Below are 23,487 nucleotides of genomic sequence, written 5' to 3'. Positions count from 1 at the left end.
TGTAGCTCGCCGGAGAGGTCAAACCGCCCTACAGCTTGAGCTGCATGGTCGAAACCTGCCGAGGAGACGCGGCCAAAGAAGCCGCGACACGCAAATAGCCATGGTAGGCACGCCACGATCAAGCTTTCCGTAAGAGAAGCTAAAAAGACGACTGCAGTTGGCAAGATCAAAGTAGGCTGGTCAGTGTGCCCGCTCAGCATCTACGCGCCGCCAGAAGCGTGTTTCAAGTGCTTCGAGCAAAGGCACAAGTCGTGGGCGTGTAAAAGCCCTGACAGGAGCAAACTCTACAGGAAGTACGGAGTGGAAGGCCTCATCGCCAGGGAGTGCAACTCGGCACCAAAATGTCTGATTTGTACTGCAAATAAGGGTCACACGACGGGTGGGAATAAATGTCCAGGCACGCGAGGAGGTCAAACCAACCGACGATAATGCAGGTGTCACAGCTAAACCAGAACCACTGTGAAGTCGCACACAGTTGCAGTGGCAGTCAGTCTCAGAGTCAAGACATAGCCCTACATACTATTGGTCCCATACCACATCCCTCCCGATAACGGGAACTGAGTATCGGATAAGGTCAAACTAGTGGCGATCTGTACAAAAGGTCGTTTTCCGGTTCAGAAGATCAACGGGGTGTACTACTGCAGTTGTTTTGCCCCTCCCAGGTGGTCGATAGACCATTTCTCGTCTATGCTAGATTTGCTATCAAGCGCACTATTGGGCTTGAGTCCCGTGGTCATTGATGGAGACTTCAAGGCCTGGGCGATTAAGTTGGGTAGCCACTTGGCTAGCGCGAGAGGATTGGGTCTAATCGAAGCTAAGGCTAGACTGTACGTGGATGTCGCAAACGTAGGCGACAAAAAAAAAACACTATAGCAGGAATGGTGCAAAGTCCATCATTCACGTGCCCTTCTGGAGTCCGGGTTTAAACCCTAGCTCGGCCGCAGCCGAGGATCATTGGCAGCCATCGGGGATGGCTAACCTCGCGCTTTGAAAAGCCTTCATTTGTGGAGCGATTTCTCATGGAGGGTGACACTGTCGAGTTGTCTAGCGACGATCTAGTCAGAACCCTGAGCCTTGCTTGCAACGCCGTAATGCCAAAACGATCCCTACCCAGAAATGAGCGCTTTCACACTGACGTCATCATTATCTCCTTCTCTTTCTTTCCTTCGGCGTCGGTCCATAAAGCCGCCCTTGCCCTCAAAAAAAAATTGAGGGCAATGTTTACAAATCGTATGAGAATTCGATGAGGTTATGTTTTCGCTGCAAGCCTCTATGGACGCAAACCAGTAGGGTAGTGTTCAAAAATCGCAGAATTCCGCGCATCCTGCCTCAGAGCTCGAAGGAGGATACAAATAGCTTGCACGGATGAGGGTAGAATGGAGCGAAGTGAGGCCTACAGGGTGGTTAAACTGACACTGAGCAAACCCCTTTGGGTGATGCCTACAGAGTAGTCATAGCCAAAACGAAGGGCGTGTTAGCGCCCCCTGAAGATCGTGGAAACGTTGTTCCCGCTCCACGACACAAAACCATGGGCCTCCGATCCCTTCGGCCAACCCGACCAAAGCGAGGTTGCTCTGGTGATGAACGACGAACTTATCGCACTAGAGAAGTCGCTCAGATAAGACAAGGCTTCGGATAAACAAGGTCCGGACGGTATCCCGACAGTAGCCATCAAGCGGCTAGCTATACAAATGTACCTCCTCTCCGGAAGAAAAGGCAAAGATTGGTTCTACTGCCCAAACCCTGAAAGCCACCTGGCAACTCGTCGGCATACAGACCTACCTGCCGGGAAGATGTTGGAACGGATCGTTCTGTCGATTGTATCTCAGGGGTCAATCCTGGGCGTTGGACTATAGAACGCGGATCGCCAGAACATCGTCTATGTTGAAGTGGCAGAGGGAATGGAATTCCTCAAGCAAGGTTTAGTTGGACACACAGGCTCATACCGAGCGTGTCTAAATGGACGAGCAGGCCCCATGGCGGAGTAAACTTTGACTTGACAAAACTTCTGTCAAACCATGGGTGCTTTAGGTGGTATCTGCACAGATTCGGAAACACAGGCTCATTCGCATGTCCGGAATACGCAGAATGCGACGAAACCGCTTTGAATGCCCCCGATTTGTGAAGCATAGGTCGAGTATGCAGGAGGTATGCGGTAGAGATATCACTTCGTACAACATTATTGAAAGGATGTGTACGGGGGCGGACAAGTGGTATTCCGTTATTTACTACCACGGTATTCCAAATTGTACTTGAACTTCAACTTAAGGTGGTAGCTGGTGGAACGCTAACCAATAAAAAGTACTTCTCGAAGTCATCCCTAAACATCGAAGTCATCGAATCCCTCATAACTTAATAAACCACCTCTTGAGTATCTGATCAGCAGATTTTCTCATTCCTTAAAAACAAATATCAAAGGATACTCATGGTGAACTGATGCACGGGACGACAATGTCGAGGCTAAACTCGATCTTTATCATCTATGGACTGTTCTTCATAGACTAAGGCTATATTAAGCGCTGATTCTAGAATAAGTTAAGAATAAGTTTTAAAAACTTTATTATACTAAAAATCTGGCATCCCTGCTCGAAAGATTAAACCTACAACCTGTCTGGTTCCGAACAGAAGAAAAGTGTGACTACGGCCTTGTTATATCCTATATTCATAAAGTTCTCCTTGCCACGTTCCCCAGACTGAGTGACATCCACAATGCCGACAAAGGCCAAAAGGGCTGAATGTTTTGAATTTTACTTCCCTACGACGACGACACGCTTAGACACATCCCATATACCTACATCCAGAGAGACTGACAGTGTACCTTCCAACCCAGCTGTTGGCGGTATGAAAATTTGTCGCCATCTTCGGCAGTCGCCGGCAAAGGTTTGGCAGCTGGTGCTGGTCCAAAAATGGATGATTTGCTGAATAAATTTCACACATTTTCGCATCACAGCTGACTGACAGACATGGAGCCCGTTCAAATGAAGACATTGTGGCGTACTGCTAGGATGGCATGGTAGTCTACAGTTCTATCTAGTTATAGATGTTATGCATTGTACAGAGGCCTTTGTGCTGGATTGAGAGATGAACACATCAGCAGATTTCAACAAGAAGGGAAATAATATTTTCATCAGCGATGTGAAACAGGAAGTTATGCATCAGTGAAGATAAATTTGTCACCAAATATGGATTTTACTAATCCGAGTTACACTCCAATAGTATGTGTATTTTAATCGTCGACAAACGCTTTCAAAACAGGGGTTCTTTGAAGTTTAAATTTTGGAATAAACTACTTGCTTCATGACAATCATTTGACAAATATTTGAGAAACACCGGAGAAGGTGTTCATTAGGTCTCCTCATATATTCCAACTCAATAATCCATTGAAAAATTATTACTAAGATAGTTGGACCACTAGAACAGCGATTCAGATTTTAACACTTCCTCACTATAACTCAGCCAATTTTACATACAAAGCACTGAAAACATTAAAAATCCAATAACGCATCCAATCGAACGAAAATCCCAGCAAATTGAAAACATTTGCTTCGAGTCACGTTTCACAAACATATCATATCGCTTTCTGGGCTGCGTGGATGGTGTTGTACCGAATCGTGGTTTTCTTACACCTAAATGGAAAAAGGATTTCTACTCGTTAGAAGCAATTCTACAGCATGACGATAGAAAACATCGTGAAAGTCGTCAAGATACATCCAGCGTTTATCCACAGAAATATCCTGAACTGGAATAACGCGTTTTACGGTTTCAAATGCAGAATAAGCTGCAATGAACACAGCAAAAGAGATTCAGAACAACTTCCATGAAAATTTTAAGTAACGATTCCACAGTAGTCCACATGAACTACACGCGGGCGCGTGCCACGTGATCGACGAGAGATTCATTTGTTTGTCTACGTGCTTATACTACACAGTGCATTAATCAGCTTTGCGGTTCTTTCCATCGCATCGGTTTCCCTGTTTTGGTTCAGTCGGCTTCCACCAAAGAAGCACAACTGTGAAAAACGGACGGTGATATTATCTTGGCGTGATCTTTCAAACAAATCATCGACCGTGTCTGTTCGCGAAAACAAAGCGCCACAAACATAACATACCGCCCATAGTGTTCCTCTTCCACCAATTGCGTCCTTTGCGTTGGTAACCGCCATCGATCGTCTTTTGGGAAGGGAGCGACACAGTGTGGTGTGCACATCTGGGAAGATGTTTGTTTATTTGTTTGTTTGCAATATTTTTTATCGGCTGCTGCTGAGACGGAGAAGGTGAGGAATGTGTGCAAAAAAGATTAAACGCTTTTTTTTATCTTTTTGCAATTGGAAATCCGGTGCAGGAAACCACGTACAGTAGTTGCTTTGGAGTGCGGTTGAATTAGTGGTATCAGCGAGGTAACTTCAAGCTAATTTTTCTTCCTACTCTAATGTATGAGAGTCACCTACTTATAAAAAAATGTGCCCTTGTAATTGCAAGAAAAGTCACTTTTGTTGATGAGAAGCATCCACTGTATTCTGGAATCCAAGGAAGTTTCAGAGGCTTTTCAGAAGGATTTGAAGCTATTTCAGGGTTCCCGGTGATAGCTAGGATACATCCCTTGTCCTACAGTTCTTCAGAACGCCTCTGGAATATCATGGAACGCCCCTGCAACATCTCGAAACTCTCTGAATCGACTCTGAAACCCTTTGAGGCCTCAAGAGCGGCCCAGGAAGCTCCTTGAAAACCGTGGAACGCTCATTAAACACCACTTAAACCCTTTGGAAAACCCCATGAAACCCCATGCAACGACTCTGAGACAACCAGAGACCCCTGGAACACCCCTAGAACGCTGAAGAAACCCCTTGAAAGTCCCTGGAACACTCCTGGAAACCCTTGGAACACCCCTGGGATCCCCTTAGCTTAGATCACCTATGGAATGCCCCTGGAACCGCTTGAATGCCCCTGGAGCGCTCCTGAACTCTCTGGAACACCCCTGGAACGCTCTTGGAATCCCTTAAACATTCAAGAAGCCCTATGGAATACCCATGGAACATATCTAGAACGCTCCTGGAATCACTATAAATGCACTATTTGGTTAACTGAAAATCAAATTCTGATTGTCATGCTAACAGTTTAGATTATGCCAGCTGTTTCTTAAAATTAATCTTAAGAATTGTGCAGTTTTCGGACAATATTTATAATTGTGTAAAAAAATTGGTACAATATCGTGGCGCACATGTAATAACATTTTAATCACACGTTTGCATTAAGTGAGAATTACTCAAATTCGAATTAATAAATACAGAGATTTGACTAAGGATTCTCTCAAAAACTTCTCCAAGGGTACTAAAAGAAAGTATTTCAGGCATTCTTTTCGATTTCCTTCAGGAATTCTTTCAAAATGCCTAACAGGAATTCGTTAATTTTCCCTTGGAGTGCTTAAGAAATTCCTGGCAAGGATTTGCAAAAAATGTTTCATATGTTTTTTTTTTTGAGATTTTTTTGAAGATTTAACCGGAATATCATTAACGGATTCTTTCAGAAAATCAGAAATCTAAAGTTCATTGGAAGTTTCTTCAGAAATACCTTTACAATTTTCTCTTTGAGTTAATCTTCTGGAAAATTTCAATAGAACTTCTTTTATGGATTCCTTTATGAATTATTCCAGTATTTTTTACGGAGCGATTTCGAAAAAAGGCACAAGACCTCTTGAGCCCTTTTTAAATGTTGCTCCAGAAATGTCTTACAAGGGTTTCTTAAGAATTTTCATAACTAAAGCTTCCGGTTTTTTTTCAGAATTTTCTCTGGGAATGCATTCCAAGCATTTTAAATATCTGGAAAAATTACTGTAAGAAATCCATTTGAATAGGGATTCCCAGAGAACTTCCACCAGGGATTCTTACAGAAAGTAATCCCGCAATTAAACTAAAAAAACCTTCAGGAAATTTTTCATAGACTCATTTGGAACATTTTGCCGGCAATTATTCTGAAATCTGAAGAGATATCTCTCATGGTTTGTTTTAAAAACTATTATGGGGAATTTGTCAAGAAATGTCTTGGAAATTTTCTCCAAGAATTCCTTCATAGTATCTTTCTTTCACGAAAACTTCAGAAATTTCTTCAAGAATCGTTTTTGATGGTCTTCCATATATTGCTGTCTTTTCAAGATTGATCCATTAATTCCTACAGAAAGCCTTCCAAAAATTTATGCTATGAAAATCAATCGATTGTATAAAAATAGGATTGATGGGTTCATTCAGAAATTGCTCCAGAGCGGCTTCAGAAATTAATACAAGGATTCCTTCAACGATTTCTCCATCAGAAGATCTTCCTTAAGAAATTTTTAATGAGATTTGCCAAGAAATTCCATAGAAAACTGTTTTTTCAGAAATTCTTCCGAGGATTCCTACGGAAATTTTCTGCATTGAAAAATCATTCGGACATTCCTTCGGAAAATCAGAAACAAGGAATTCTATCAGAAGTTTGTTCAGAAAATCTTTTTCTCATAAGTTTTATTTTTCAGAAATCCTTTCAGAGATTCTTTCAGGGAAATCTTCAGAAAATCATTCAAGGATTCCATAAAAAATTCTCCCTAAGGTTCATTCGGAAATGTAACTATATATTAATTCAGCAATCTCTTCTAGGATTCTTTAAGAAAAGCTGGATTTTATTCCATCCAAAACTAACCCATAGTTTATTTGGAAAAAAGGTTATAGGGGTCTTTCTGAAAATCTTCCACAAATTCCTTTAGACAGGCCTCAAAGGATTTCATAATAAAATCTTGCAAAGATGTTTTTTTGCCTTTCTCGTACACCAAAGTGTACTGAAAGGCTATATATTCACTCAAAAAACGAATTTTCGATAGAAAGCTTGGAGGGTCAAGTCACATGTACCAATCAACTCAGTTCGAGGAATTGAGATGATGTCTTTATGTGTGTATGTGTGTATGTATGTCTGTGTACAAAAAGGTCACTCACTTTTAAGGCACTTCCAATTTTCGGATTATAGCTCGAATCGAACCGGAATTTTACCGCATTGTTTCCTATTGAAAATGGTCCGGATCGGTCAAGGCGTTCCGGAGTTATGGCCATTTGAGAGATCCGAACCAGCACCGGTAGAACTGGCCACATATAAAACTGAACCAATTCCCCGACCAAGCCCCATCATGCGACACATCAAACTGCGGCGATTTTTGTAACCTTCAGCATGGTTGACAAATTTTGTGCGGATATTAACAGGAGACCGAAATTTCTACGATGTCGGTCCAAAATTCAAAATGGCGGTCTAAAATCCAAAATGGCGGCTCCAAATTCAAGAGTGCTGATGTATAATGGAGTTTTAAGCCCTAAACCATGCAATATGGGTATATTTTGTATGAAGAAGATGTTTGGAGTCCAATAATGACGACCATAATATCCAAGATGGCGGTCTAAAATCCAAGATGGCGCCTCCAATTCAATATGATGGCTGTTTAATGGAGTTTTAGGCACTAAAACCATGTAACATGGGTATATTTTGAATAGGAAAGATGTCTGGAGTTCATAAAAAGCGATCTGAGTATCCAAGATAGTGGTCTAAAATTCAAGATGGCGGCTCCAAATTAAATATGGCGGCTGTATAACGGAGTTTTACGCCCTAAACCATGCAATAAGCGTATATTTTGTATGGGGTAGATGTCCGGTGTCCAAAAATGGCGACCTGAACATTCAAGATGGCGTTCTAAAATTCAAGATGGCGGCTTAAAATTCAAGATGGAGGCTGTATAAAGGAGTTTTAGACCCTTAAACCATGCAATATGGGTACATTTGTTATGGCGGTCTAAAATCCAAGATGGCGGCTCCAAATTCAAGATTGCGGTTGTTTAGTGGAGTTTTTGGCTCTAAAACCATGCAATAAGAGTATATTTTGTATGGGCAAGAAGTCCGGAGTCCAAAAATGATGACCTGAATATTCAAAATGGCGGCTCCAAATTCAAGATGGTGGTTGTAAAGTGGAGTTTTTGACTTTAAAACCATGCAATATGGTTATAATTTGTATGAGGAAGGTGTCCGGAGTCCAAAAATTGCAACCTGAATATCCAAGATAGCGGTCTAAAATACAAAATGGCGGCTCTACATTCAAGATGGCGGCTGTATAATGGAGTTTTAGGCCCTAAAACCATGCAAGAAGGGTATATTTTGTATGAGGAAAATGTCCGGAGTCTAAAAATGGCAACCTGAATATCCAAGATAGCGGTCTAAAATTCAAAATGGCGGCTTCAAATCAAGATTGAAGCTGTTTAATGGAGTTTTAGGCCCTAAAACTATGAAAAATGGGTATATTTGGTATAAGGAAGATATCCGGAGTCCAAAAATGGCGACCACAATTTCAAGAGGGCGATCTAAAATCCAAAATGGCGGCTCTAAATTCAAGACGGTGGCTGTTTAAAGCAGTTTTAGACCCTAATTGCATGTAATATGGATATATTTGGTATAGGGAAGATGTCTGGAGTCAAAAATGGTGACCGCAATATGCAAAATGGTGGCCAAAACACTAAGATGACGGCTCAGAATTCAAGATGGTGGCTGTTTAATGGCGTTTTAAGCTCTAAATCCGTGTCATATGGGTTTATTTGATATAGGGACGAATTGTGGACTCCAAAATTTGGTGAACAGATGGTGGCTTTTTAATGGAGTTCTGGGCTCTAAAACCATGCAATATGGGTATATCTGGTATGTGGAGAAATGTGGAGTCTAAAAATAAAGACCAGAATAGTCAAGATGGCGGACTTAAATCCAAAATTGCGGCTCAAAGTTCAAGATAGCGGCTTTTTGTTATGGTGAAATGGGAGAGCGTCCAGGTGCATTTTTGACTCGCATTTTTGAGAGCACCGATGTCGTCATCCACAAAACGCCCGAAAACGAAAATGCTAGTCAATGTTTATCACGAGTGAGCAAGGCTACTCATTGCTTTTTCAGCTTTGTTTGTTGTTTAGATGACGAGATCCGTGCTTTCGGTATTTGCAAGTCAGCCATTGTGACGGCCATCTTTGGATTCGCTCATATATGTCCTTAAGACATATAGGCGCAAACATCAAAGCTACATAAACGATATGATTTCTGGTGCCATGTTATGGATTTTTGTTTAACGTATGAAAGTGCGATATTTATCTACATGTCACTTGAGTTTTGTTGAAATGTGTTTTCGAAGGCACGAGGAAGGCGCCATCACCGCTAGGTGAATTAATTAGGGTTTTTTTTTATAAAATTTCAGTTCCTCCAGAAATGCACACCAAGGGAGTCCGAAACTTTTCTATGGTTTCTCTACAGAATACATCAGGGATACCTTCTTAAAATTTCTTCGGGGATTTCTTCAGAAATTCTTCCATTAATGAAAGTATAAGAAATTCCTTCAGCGGTTTCTTCAAGTGGAGTTTCTTTAGGGATTCATAGAGGTATTCTATTGCGAAATTCTACAGTGATTTTCCTAGGATTTTTTCAGAGATTGGACATTCCTACAGAAAACTCACGAAAAATCCACATATTCATGCAGGAGTTCATACGTAATATGGGTGTCCATGTCTCGGGAATTTTGCGGGGTATTCCTCCATGCATGTTCTGAAAAAAAAAACTTACAGGATTTCTTCTATGAATACTATCGAGAATACATTTATTTTTTTTTCAAAAACATTCCCATACAAATTTTTGATTCTTTACAGAGTTTATTCTCCAGGAGATATTCTTCCAAAGATTTCTTCAATCATAGTCCAGAGTAACCATCAGATATAACTTTCAGAAAATCCTCCAGGATTTTTTTTGTTAAAAAACGCCCCTGGAACACCAATAAAGCCCACATGAGACCTCCTGGATTACCCCTGGAACGCTTCTGGCACTTCCTGACACCCCATAGAGCCCCATACAGCGCACAAAAAAAAGTTGAAACCTCTGAAATGCTCTGGAATACATTGAAACACCCCTGGAACTGGGACCCCTTGAGTCTCCATAATATGCCTCCAAAAACCTTTGAGCCCCCCTGGGACATCCTCTAAACCCTCTCAACTACCTAGAACAGCCCTGGAACGCCCCTAAAATCCCTTGGAGCACCTTCGGAACGCTCCTGAAACCACCTGGAACACACAAGGAGCGCCTTTGGTATCGTTCGAGCTCCATGGAACGACTCTGAAATCCCTTGGAAAACCTTTGAAACCCCCTGAAGTACCAGATACCTCATGGAACACTCCAGGAACGCCTTTGAAACCTTAGTTAGTCTTCTGAAACCCCCTGAAACACCTCTGGAACGCCTCTGGAACCCCGGGTAGTTTGAGCTAAGCTAAACAAAGATACTGGTCTTCCGAGCACAAAGTGGACCTTCTGTAATCTTCCACACAGTGGATAACTTATACTGAGGAAGATTACAAGTGGTAGTCAAAATACGCGCATCTGTCAAATGATAAGCAAAAGAGGACGGAATTAAAAGGTACAATATTGATTACACTCTTTCGAAGATTATCGAGCCGTCTCCGTATATCAAAGCGCCGTTGTGCATCACTCTGCACGAAAATGCCTCGTACTGTGCTTCAATGAGGCCGATGATTTTCTCAGAGACACTCTTGCACCTGAGGGCTCCCTACATATTTTCGTTGATGAGACGGTTGGATCATCCGGCGCGTAATACTGATTACTGCCGTTGGAAAGTTGCGTCAATCTTTTCCTATATCCGGTTAAGAATCACTTTGCAGAGGACCGAGATTGGACGATACACACTAACATGATGCCCCGCCAATTATCTTATACAGTCAGATCACCATTTTTAAGTACTTTCACTAAGACGCCTTGCAACCAGTCGACCGGAAATGTCGCCGCTTCCCATATGTCGCAGAATAATTGATGCAACAGTTGTGCGGATACTACGGGGTTTGAGCATCTCGGCCGATATACGATCGACCCCCGGGGCTATTTTCGATTTCATGCTACGGGTGACTGTCTTTATCTCCTGCAATGATGTAGATTTGGTGCTAACAAGGCCAATGCTTTGAACCCTTGGCGAGTTGTTGGTGGTAGCCAGGTGGAAGGAACACTTCGGCGATATCATCATTAATAAAGGTGCATCCGGAATAGTCCATCTAGATGAGGTCAAGATGACGCTTTCGTAACTGACAGAAAGATAACTTTGAACCAAGAGATCCCTGTTGAACGTCTTAAACGCAGAAGCGAGCAGCTTCATTAATCAATCAATCATTTTTTATAACGATATGGAAGGACGAATCAGCTGATCCAGTAACCTCATGTACCCTTTTCAAGTAGGCGTACCAGATACTCTCACATGTCTTCTTCAACAGACTGAGACCTCTTTGAAAGTCCTTCGTCGGGAAACACCAGGATGATTTTTATGAGGGTCTACTAACAACGGATCGAAATGTTTATCTTGCAGATGATTCTTGACAAATTATACCGCAGGCATCTATTGATGAAGACCTGTAGCCGTTGAGTGTTCTCCACTGATACACACCAGGTTTCACTGGCGTATAGCAGCACAGATTTCACGTTCGAGCTAAAAATTCGGATTTTGGTGCGTCGATTAATCTGGTTGTTTTTCCATACATTTCTTAAACTCGCAAAAGCAGCCCCGCCTTCTTGATCCGTGCGCCTATGTCGATCTTGGTGCCGCCATTTGGCTACCAAGATATTGGAAGCTTTCAACCAAGATGTTTATAAGGAAGGTGTTAGCGTATAAGCAGTAAGTGGATGCGGGGAGTGCGGCACACTGCGGGGGGATGGAGGTGATAGCCGGCCAGTTTGTTTATGCTGCAGAACGCTACAGAAGCGTTGCTACGCCGCATCGGCAACAACATTCTCAACACGGATAACCAATGTTGACATATTTCAATGGCACTCATAAAATGAGTAATATTCCCCCAGGTTTAAAATTTGCTCGTGCCCCCGCATTTTTGTTAATTATGAATACAATGGTGATTTCTTGACCAAAAGAGATTGCTTTGCCGAAAATATTTGCTTAAGTGGGTGTACGAGCTAATTTGCAATCCGTGTAAGTAGGAAACACTCGATGAGTGTCATGGAGTTAGTCCGATTTTTGTGCTGAGAAAGTTAAGCGTGAATGGTTTCTGTGGGGTTGCTACGTTGCTAGGGCTGAAAGTTTTTGTTTGTCATCTCACTAGTGAAAAAAATTAAACACAAACTTGCCAGCTGTCGTTAGGTTTTCCAATATGGCGGATGGTGCAATCTGACATATTGGATTACCTTCTTTTTACTTATCTTGCTTTCAACATTCTCCACTGCTGATTTCCCAGCTGCCGTAAAGCTGGAGGTGTTGACCGTGTTTACATCCAACGACTTGGTCTTGTTGACGTTGATGGTAAGACTTGCCGCTGAGGAGCGATTGCAGATGTTGCAGAATAATTGATGTAGTAGTTGTGCGGATACTACGCGACCCAAGCAACACACTTGGACATTAATAAGTTCCTGTAATTTGTTTGCAACTATATCGAAAGTTATGCCATTTGAACCAATCGTCTTACTAACGACTAAATTGCAACCAAAAAAGCGCAAGAGGTGGAGCCAATATAAAACATCAATTCGTGATATACACGGTTTTAATACGCAATCGAATTATAACCAAGATACAACTTATAGTCGACTTACAAAATGGTGACCGATTCGACAACTAGTCAGCTAGTCACCACATTCGTCAATTGACACGAATGCCACAATAATGGTAAAGTGTCGTTAATAAATAGTAATAATAATAAACATTCGTCACTGCCAGTTATTATGCATCAACAGTTTCGTTGATGTGATTAGTAAATTGTTTCCATAAATATGCCGCTAACAAGGCTGACCGAGAACGTCAATTTGTGTGCCGTTCCAGATTTATCGGTAAGATACGCATTTTAACTCCGTATTCTCAACGCGCCTCAGTCTACCGATCATTTTGCGAGGGAAAATTTAGACATTTGTGGTAAAAATTAACTCGCCATATTGCTTTGGCGGAGTGCATTTCAGCAGCTTATTTAATGCACCCATAAAATGCTGAAAATTAATTTTAGAATTTAGAAAGGTACTATTTGCTGAATCTTGTCTATGGGAATCCGTGTTGACAAATTACAATAATGCTGCACGTGGTACGCGGAACCGCCAAACTACCAAAAATTGGTTTCTTTTGACGCAATCCTATAGTTCGGCCCAATAAGTCAACATTTGAGTGAATCGATTAAACTCACGCAAGGTAAATTGCCTTTACCTCCAACTAAAAATATACTCAAGAGTAGGTAAATTCAACCCAAGGCCCTCTTCATTCAACCCAAATTTGGGGAAATCTACATTTACCCAAAATTGGCTTATTGGCCTCAAGGATCCCCGTTGGATAGACGCATCTCTCTTTATTTACGACAACATCTGTTAGGGAAAGAGGAAAAACAACCTAATGTTGGGTAACTAATCAATTTGATATACTCATTTTAGGGTAAAATCGACCCAAAATAAGGTAGTTTGAATTGTCCGTGTGTAAATAACAAAAAAAGCAGACACTTGGACGTGTACTTCCCATTTACGTCGGCAAGAGGCTGTCCTTTTATTACGTACCGAAAATTTCACGTTTTTTGTAAAAAATGCAAACCCATTGTAAAATTTTTCGTTGGAAACTCCTAATACTTTTGTACATTACGTTAGATTTCTCAAAACCCCGTATATTCAAATCTTCCCAGTGAGTGATAGGTACCAGTCGTTCAGTACTGCGAAAATGATGCAGAATTGGGGATGCAGAATATTGGGTCAATATTATACATACTTCGAATCAGATTTTTTTTTCTATTTTACCACTTTAATTTTATGAAATTTGGAATGTGTCGATAAATTTATGAAGAAAAGGTTTCATTTTATTTGTACATGATTTCGTTATTTTTGAAACATTTTGGTTTTTTATAGTGCATTTTATATTTTTCGTGATCACAAAAACATTTTGCCGCACATTTCGGAACCTTTATCTCTTCTGTCAAAATTGTTCGTTATGTTCTAAATAAGTTCTAGGGCAACATGTTTATAACAATCAGAATTAATGTTTTGGTTGATTTGGTTTGTAAACGGTTGTAACTAAGATTCGTTAAAACAATCAGATTATACTTCAGTTACAAATTGGTTTCACAAGTTTCGACTAATGGTGACGTTTGTTTTCATTTTGCTAGTTGTTATAAAACTGTTACACCTCAGTTTGGCATTAACAACAGGATTTTAATAGGTTTTAATTTTGTTTGTTTCATGAAAACTCAATTGCAACATGTTTGCAACGATGATCATTTCCATTTTAGTTGCAGGTGCTACTTGGGGATCAGCTTTGAGCATCTCAGCTGATATGCGATCGACCCCTGGAGCCCTGTTCGAATCATGTTACGGATGGCCGTTTCTACTGTTGCACTGATGGAGCTTCGATGCGCCAAACCCTTGGCGGATCATGCTGAGGTGTTGATGACGTGGCTGACACTTATGGGTATATGGTCTACGGTCCATACAAATTTCGAAAATTTAGTATGGCCGAAAGTCAACGAGGAGGAGAGGGGGTCTGAGATTGCCAAATTTGAGTCTACGTAGTTTATGGACTGCGCCGTGTAACTAACCTTTGTTGCGAACGCTCAGTCCCAAGGACTCCCAGCCTACTCAGGGTCGGCTAGTTCCACCGAGGTTTCGTGAGAAGAGGGAAAACAGAGGATTTTGGTTTTTACGGCTTTATTCTACCTAAGTCCCTACGGCCCTATCTTTGCCCTAACGCAGTACTTACGATAGTGTGTAGTGTCAGTGTGGGGCCCTGATGACGCTGCCTGGAACCGCGCTGCCATCCTGACCGTCGCTTGGCCCTCGTGGAATTGCTTCGCCGGCTAGAGCTTCACGTGGGGCTCACGGGCGTCCTGCCGTGGCCGGCTTGATACGTCTCGTCCACCGGAATTCCTCTGCGGACCCGGAACACCTTCACTCCACACTCGTGGTCTTGGAGCGGTCTCGCTTCGCCGGCAAGAATGGTCCTCGTAGTGTCGGCACGGCTCTCAAAGTAGGTTCCAGTCCAAAACCTGGGCTTCACTTCCCCGCTTTCGTCCTACGCTTCGGATACAGTTCACTGCTCGTGGTATAATTCGTCACCAGCTCGTGGATCCTATGGCACCACGGCTTCGGACCCGACTCCGTCTTCTTCTGTACCACGGATTGGGCCGACTGAACTGACTGAAAATCTTTGAAAAAGAGTGGACATCGCGAAGCGACTGGTCACAGCCGTATCATCTGTGATACACTGCTTTTTCCGGGTGCGGATCTCACCCAAAATATTCTCGCCGGAGGCGATGAAGGCGTTCTTGATGGCGCTCCATTGATCTTCTACGCTTCCACCTTCTAGAATGTCTACAGCACGGTTCTCTAACTTCTCTACGAAGGACCTTTTCACCGTAGCGTCTTCCAGTCGGCGTTTGTTGATTTTCGATGAATCGATAGCAATGCGCAGTCGGATCTCGCTGATTAGGAGATGATGGGCGGACGCAATGTCGGCGCTACGTTTGTTCCGCACATCGAGAAGGCTCCGACTCCATTTTTACCAAACTCACCATCTATTCAAAAGCAGCATACGATTCAGTAAATGGAAATAAGCTCTGGCAAAAAATGTCAGAACATAAATTTCCGATACAGATAATAATTATCTAATTATTAGGCTGAAAAGTATTCAATTATTTTACATACCACGCCAGTAGAATGAAATGTTGACACAACTAGAATAAAAAAAAAAACCTTTGAAATATTCTACAGTAGTGTTTCACTTGTCTCAAAACACCCTTATTCGAAGAACAACCGTGCGCGAGACAATACAATTTTCTTATATTTCCTCACAAAGATAACATCCTTTCGGCATTACCTTGGTCTATATTCCTAACCATGCCACGCGGCAACCATGACTCAGAAAAGGCCCTGTCGTGAAACCGAAGAAGATTTCACATTTTAATGTCCCCTGCTCCGCGTTTTGTGTTCCGCAAGCGGAATATGGGTAGGGGTGAACTGTGAGTCTGTGAGCTCGTGCCGCCGCACCGTGCCGGTCGTGCTCCTGATAAGATGATGATGGTTTCAGAAATTGTGTACTAATAAACCGTCGTCGGTTTGTTTACAGAGTTTGCAAATTTGCGTAAATCAACCCGAGCCAAGCCGGGGAGCATACCGCCCGCCCGGACCCTGGCCTGCCTGCTGGATGGGGCATACTTCAATGGAATGCGATTTCAATCGTTGCCGGTGAAGAAATCTCAGTACAACACGGTAGGACTCGTGGTGGTGTTTGACTCTGTGTTTACTGTTCATTCATAACGCCAAACGCCGAAAAAAAACGCATGTGTTTACATTAGCAGCAACTGAACACCGCCAAATCATCATTTTTCATTACGCCGATTCAACTGTTGCTGTTTAAGTCGTTCATTGCTGAAATTATATGAAAATTGTGAAACAAACAACATTTCAATCAAGCATAGATTTTAAACATTTAACGCAGTGTTTCATTTGGCCTTTCTTCATACATTAAAGGCCTTGCTGATTAAAGCTCTCGTCACTATGTCAAGAACATTATCGACAAGTGCAGGAAAAAGCTTCCAAATTACCCTAGAAGCTATGGGATCCTTTGTCCTGAGCTTTAAGGATATTTTAAACTGCGCATGCTCCACATTTAGCCATAAAAATCAAGTACAAAGCTTTTGTGCTTGTATCCCGAGTGTATAACTTGTAACAACTGTTATTATCGGTGTTACACATATTACACGTTTACTAAGATTCTACTAAGCTACTGTTCAAATTAAAATCGAAAAAAAAATTGAAAATCTGTCAGGCGTACTATAAAAATAGATGACCGTTTATTTCAGTAATTACATGCCGTTCGCTGTGATCTGTAGGGTGCCATGAATGTGGTCGCCAAATCTATGAAAAAACGTATGTAAGCTCGATGAGGCCACCCCATGGAGACTGTTAGAGTTCAGCAAGAGCAGGTATCAACGACGCAGCCGAGAGTATCATAGGGCCGTGGAAAGAAGTCGACAAAACGAATGGTTCGACGAGGAGTGCAGAGCGATTTTGGATGAGAAGATAGCAGCTCTGGCGGTAATGCTGCAGCAAGGAACCCGAGAGATCGTGAAACGTTGTAATGAGGAGCCGAAAAAAAAAACCAAACCCGCCTCTTTCGGAAACAAAGCGACACCTGGAAGTAGCAGAGTGTGAGTAAATGGAACTGCTGGGCCGTTCACAAGAAAAACAGAGACGTTCCACCAGAAGCTCATCGCATCCCGCAACGCCTTCGTGCCGCGAACCGAAATATGCAGGGATGAGGAAGGGAGTCTCCTGAAGAACGGATGTGAGATGATCAAAAGGTGGAAACAGCACTTCGATGAGCACCTGAATGATGTGGAGATTGTAAGCACAGATAACCACGGCAACGAAGGAAACGGCTACGCCAATGCAGCAGAGATCGGAAATGAGCTAACTCCCACGATGAGGGAAGGCACCAGCTCAAAACCAACAAAGCAACTGGTAAGGATGGTATCGCAGCTGAACTCATCAAGATGGGTCCAGAAAAGTTGGCCACCTGTCTGCACCGGCTGATAGTCAGGATCTGGAAAACCGAACAGCTATCGGAGGAGTGGAAGGTAGGGGTGATCTGCCCCATCCACAAGAAAGGCGACCATCTGAAATGCTGTTTGCCATTTTGAATACTGTCTACAAAGTGCCATCTTAGATCGTCTTCCGTTGTCTGTCATCTAAAACGAATGAGTTTGGGGAAGTTATCAAGCCGACTTCATCGACGGCCGGTCGACAATGGACCAGATCTTCACCGTACCGGCAAATCCTCCAGAAATGACGTGAATACCAGGATTCAACGCATCCCCTGTTCATCGACTTCAAAGCCAAGATACGTCTGTATCAACTGCACAGAGCCATGGCAAATCATGGACGAAATCGGCTTTTCTGGACGGACGACATGGACATTATTGCCAGAACATTTGGAACGGTGGCAGAGCTGTACACCCGCCAGAAACGTGAAGCTGCAAAGGTCGGATTGGTGGTGAATGCCTCAAAAACAAAGTACATGCTGGTAGGCGGAACCGGAAACGACCGGATCCGTCTGGGTAGATAGACGATAGACGATAGACGGGGATACCTTCGAGGTGGTGGAGAAATTCGTCTACCTCGGATCATTACTGACGGTTGAAACAACGGCAGCCGTGAAATTCGGAGGCGCATCATTAGCGGAAGTCGTTCCTGGCTCCAGAAGAAACTGCGGTCGAAAAAGATTCACCCACGCAACATGTACAAAACGCTTATAAGACCGGTGATCCTCTACGGGTTCGAGACATGGACCATGCTCGAGGAAAACCTGTAAGCACTCGGAGTTTTCGAGCGACGCGTGCTGAAGACGATCTTCGGCGGTGTGCAGGAAAACGGTGTGTGGCGGAGAAGGATGAACCACGAGCTCTCTTCACTTTACGGCGAACCCAGCATCCAGAAGGTGGCCAAAGCCGGAAGGATACGGTGGGCAGGGCATGTTGCAAGAATGCCGGACAACAACCCTGCAAAGCTGGTGTTTGCAACTGATTCCGTTGGCACAAGAAGGCGTGGAGCGCAGAGAGCACGATGGGCGGACCAGGTGGAGCGTGACTTGGCGAGCACTGGGCGCGACCGAGGATGGAGAGCGACAGCCACAAACCGAGTATTGTGGCGTACTATTGTTAATTATGTCTTATCTTAATGATGTTGAACAAATAAATGTATGTATGTTAATTGAATGCCAAGAAGAACTCATCGGCTTCAATATTTATTTCCTGCATACATAGTATAACTTTCTCCTCCTCGGGACATCCTTACCTAGTTATGCCCACGAGAGCCCACGAGTATCCTGGTACTTCACGACGGACGTCAACAATTGGCAAGCACACCACGAGAGGATAATATGGTTAACGTGACGTATTTCGTATCAACACAGCTCCACGTTACCGCTTGTGTATTGGTGAGCGCAAATTATCTCACTTGGATCTCTCAGTTTCTCCAGCATCCCCAAAAGCAACCGGTGCGATGTAAATACTGTTGTTCGGATCAAGGGAAAAGACGTGAGAGTAAGCTTTAAGCACGTACCAAAACAGATACCAGATGTTTATTGTTGGTGCTGTCAGGATGCTGTACCGTTGTGGATGTCGCTAGTACTCTGTACAGAAATATAAATGGCACATGAAATGAAAAGCACTGAGTTGAAATACTGGTTACATTTATGTCGTTGCTGCTAAACCACATATTATTTATTCTGGAAAATACAAAAGTGGGTTTCAGGTGGTCAAGGATCGAGGGTTGAAACCTAACAGGTTTTCCATGATAGAGAGGATAATAGCAATGAGCAGTGGATTCCAGTGGATTTCCAGAAACTGAAGGGTTGGCTAAGTAAAATTGACTTAGGGGGGGTGGGGGTAAGACGGACATGTTTAGGAAACACTCTATTTTGACAGTGTAAACAATGCGATAATTAGAGTTTTATCTCCATACCCGAGCAAAGTCTGACAGCAAAATGAAAACAAATTTTGATGTTGTGATATTGCAAATTATGATAACTCAGGTTGTTGTCGTTTTGGTCGTTTTAACGGTTAAAACATCAAAAATGAGAGCAGAAAAATGTTCCCGTAACAGCAAGTTGAAAACAATTCCTGCCATCAGTGATATCAAATTGATAACTGCTTTTGCTATCAGTGCGAAAAAATTGAGAAATCGTTAAATGTATAGTTTTTCGAATGATATGAAAACTTAAATGCAATATGTTAATTGCACTGATGGAATACCATGAGTTGTATTATACAAGGTCGCCTAGAAGTTTTGAAATTACTTAAAAACTTTAATATTTATATTAAGTTGTAGTGACAGCAAAACGAAATCAAAATTTGAAATCACATTGAACCAAGACAATCTTATATCAAAATGTGATATCAATTTGCTGCTGATTACAAATCGTGTTTTCGATTTGCTATCATTTTGTTGTTAGACTTTGCTCGGGTACTATCTACTTCAACTAAGGTACTTTACAGTCTGCAAGCCGATTTTGCAATAAAATTTGATTTTCCATGACTTTTGAGATAATTAAAAAGTGATCTCCAAATGTATGTTTTTTAACAGTGTGGGTAAGACGGACCGGTAGGGTGGGTAAGATGGACACGTTTGGAAATATAGCTAATACGCCTCTAATTGTGTTAAATGATGTTTGTGGCCGTTTGTATTCGGTAGATCAATCATAGTAGAATCTAAATTTGGCCTTAAATCTCTTAGCGAAACGTGATTTTGCAAATTAAAATCTATTTCGTAAATTGGAAACCTTCATAGACTGATAAACGCCTAACAGTATGCAATGCTCTGGTAATTTTACAAAGTTCAAACTGCTCCAACAACAAAAATTCTAATATAATGAATTTTTGAACAAAAAATCAATATGAAATGCTTTATACGGCTTCCACAATCATTTTTGTACTCTATAGATTTGAATCTGTGAACAATGTGTGGGTTTTAATGTGTTTCTCATGGCACTATCAAAGTAACCCCAACACTGTCCGTCTTACCCACCCTCAAGATGGACCGTCTTACCCCCATACAACGCAAAATATTCACTCCACCACCGTTATTCATAATCCATGAAATTGACCTGAATTTCGTTGTGTATAGGACGAAACAGTTTAAAATTACTGGGAAACGCAAAATAAAATTCAAAAACTTAGCAATTTAATGATAAAAAGCTTATTTATTGCCGCCTCAAAATTAGATCCCAGCACAAAAGCGTGTAGCCTGGTAAATGATTGATTATTTTTTGCACTTTTGACATATGTATTCTCTCAAGGAGTGGTTGAATAATCATCAACTGATAAGAAGATAGAGTTAATCGTAAAAGAAAGTCAAATTTCAGCTCTTAAGTGACAGAACTAGTCAGTGGTCCGTCTTACCCACCCGGTCCGTCTAACCCCCACCCCCCCTACTTACCTTACTTACCGGTCAGGCTAAGGCCGGGGTGACCTCTGCTGTACATAGTAGCCGCCTCCATTCCACTCGGTCCATGGCTGTTTGTCTCCAGTTCCGCAGTTCGTCCTCCACTTGGTCGACCCACCTAGCTCGCTGCGCTCCACGTCTTCTTGTACCGGTCGGATGACTCTCGAGAACCATTTTAGTCGGGTTATTAGTAAAATTGAAGAATGACCAAATAGGTTTCAAAGGTTATGGTAAAGTAAGATTCATGATATCCACAAGGATTATAAGACGTTAGCATTGGTGTTTTTAATAAATGCAACACAGGGGTTAAGGATGATGCCAAATGAGATTTTGGGTGATTTAGAGAGAAAGGGTACCCAAGTAATACACTTTTCACTGTAGAGCCACGGCGATGCGATTTTTGTTACGCAGAAGCCATTTTGACTTACTTTTAGCAAGTAAGTATTTATATGTTAGAAGTAAGTCATCGCGACTTCTGCGCAAAAGAAACCTGCGCCGCCTTGACTTTTCCGTGACAAATGAGTTACTTGGGTATGAGGGTTTCAGAATGATGTAATGGAGATAGTTAAAGGGGCTTCAAAAGCTTTCAGTGGAGACAGTAAGAAGGTTTTTGGGGGATCTAAAAAGGGTATTGAAGAGGTTTACAGAATGATTTTGAAGTATGCTTCTTCACCTTTCATTTCAAATTCGTTGAGTGGAGACTCCCTTCGTACCTCCCTGGAACCCTTTGTCGCACCCTCTCCCTCTAAGAATTTTTTTTCCTTTTCGCCCTCTTAGATCCATTTCTGCTTTCTCTCGTTAAAAAGACTTAAGTCTTCTACGAGTTGTAATTTCCTTTAACACGGCTCTAAGACCGTCATTGGTCACCCAGGAGCCCCCCCATAAAGTTTTCAAACTCGTATGAATCCACAAGTTTCTCCAGCGGAGGTTTATGTAAACCCCCATTACTATAGTAAGTATACTTATTTAAAATTTCCTAAGCTTCTCTTTGAAAATCTCTTGACCTCTCTTCTGTTCCTCTTCTTCTTGATGTATCGTCCATACTGGGACAAAGCCTGTGTCTTGGATTAGAAAGCTAACTTAAATCTTCAAGATTTGCCAAGAAGCCCAGTTCCATGCAGTTCTGTTATGGTAAAATCAAAGCTGGTTACTCAAAGATTCCAAATTGTTGCGCCCCTCTACAGGCACACCTCCATGGAAATAACTTCAACAATGCACCAAATTAGGAATAATTACAGGAAAATCACTCCATAAATTATTTTATCTCGAAATTAACCCTCTAATACCCAAATTTTTGATTTTGATCTAAATATCATTTTTCGTCATCTAAAATCGATTTAAACATGTTTTGGAAGATGATTCTTTTTAATTCTCGATTTCGTGAATTTCAGTTTTTGATTTTTCTAATTTTTATTTTTGAACATCTCCACACTTTTATATTTTTCCTGGAAGCCTATTTGTGGTACGGATTTTTTGGGATGAAAACATTTTGAGATTTTATGATTATTGTTGAAATATTTTTATTTTAAATTTTTTTCACATAAAATTTTATTTTTCGTGTAATTTCAAGGAAAATAATTTTAGAGTGTATTCGATCCCCTTTAACTATTAAACAAGGATAGAATGGTTTGGGAAAAATTTAAAATATGTTAATTGTAGCGATTCGATACAAAATAAACAATGACTTCTAAAAGGTGACCAAAACATCAATTTTTCAACGATTTTTAAAAAATGTCAATACGCTTTAAAATACATCAAAAACCATTTTGAGATATACAAAACAGTCCTAAATATCAGCCAAAAATATAAAAGTTTTGATTTTTCACGAAACAAAAATTACAAAAATGCTCAAACTATACCCCGTCTAAAGGCGGGATTGGGTATTAGAGGGTTAATTATCGCAGAAAGGGTAGCAAGAATATTTCTAAAGATTCCTCCGAGAATTATTTTATAGAATGTATTCCTTCCCATTTACTTCCTAAGAGTTTTCTCTATAACAACCTCCAGGGACAGCACCACAAATGGCTTTGGGATTCTTTGAAGATTTACCAAACTTTGTTACAAAAATAAAATAAATTAATTATTACAACATTTTGACATATCACGGACACATAGAACCCTATAAATGCACGATACAAAGACATCACAATTTGACGCAACACGATACGAAACATATATGTGCCCTGTTATCCAGAAGGATAACTTCTCCCGATCACAGAATGACGAGGATTCATTTATTGGTTTGGGTCCATCAGCCATCCCGGAATTGTATTCTAGTTGGCAGTTTGCCATTTAGTTCACAGTAGTTGTTGCTGTGTTCATAGTTTGTTTTTGTCTAGGAAAACTTATCCTAATCGGGCATCCCGTTTCGGGGTTCGATACTTGAGATCAACAATTTGAAGTCCATGGCAGGGAAAGGTTCACATCTCTAGTACTTGACCACTGCCAGAAATGGCCTGAAAGTTGGCAATCAAAGTAGGATTGCATCTTATGGGCCT

The sequence above is a fragment of the Aedes albopictus genome, chromosome 3, assembly GCF_035046485.1.
Source record: "Aedes albopictus strain Foshan chromosome 3, AalbF5, whole genome shotgun sequence".
NCBI lineage: Eukaryota > Metazoa > Arthropoda > Insecta > Diptera > Culicidae > Aedes > Aedes albopictus.
Note: the sequence above shows the minus strand (reverse complement) of the source record.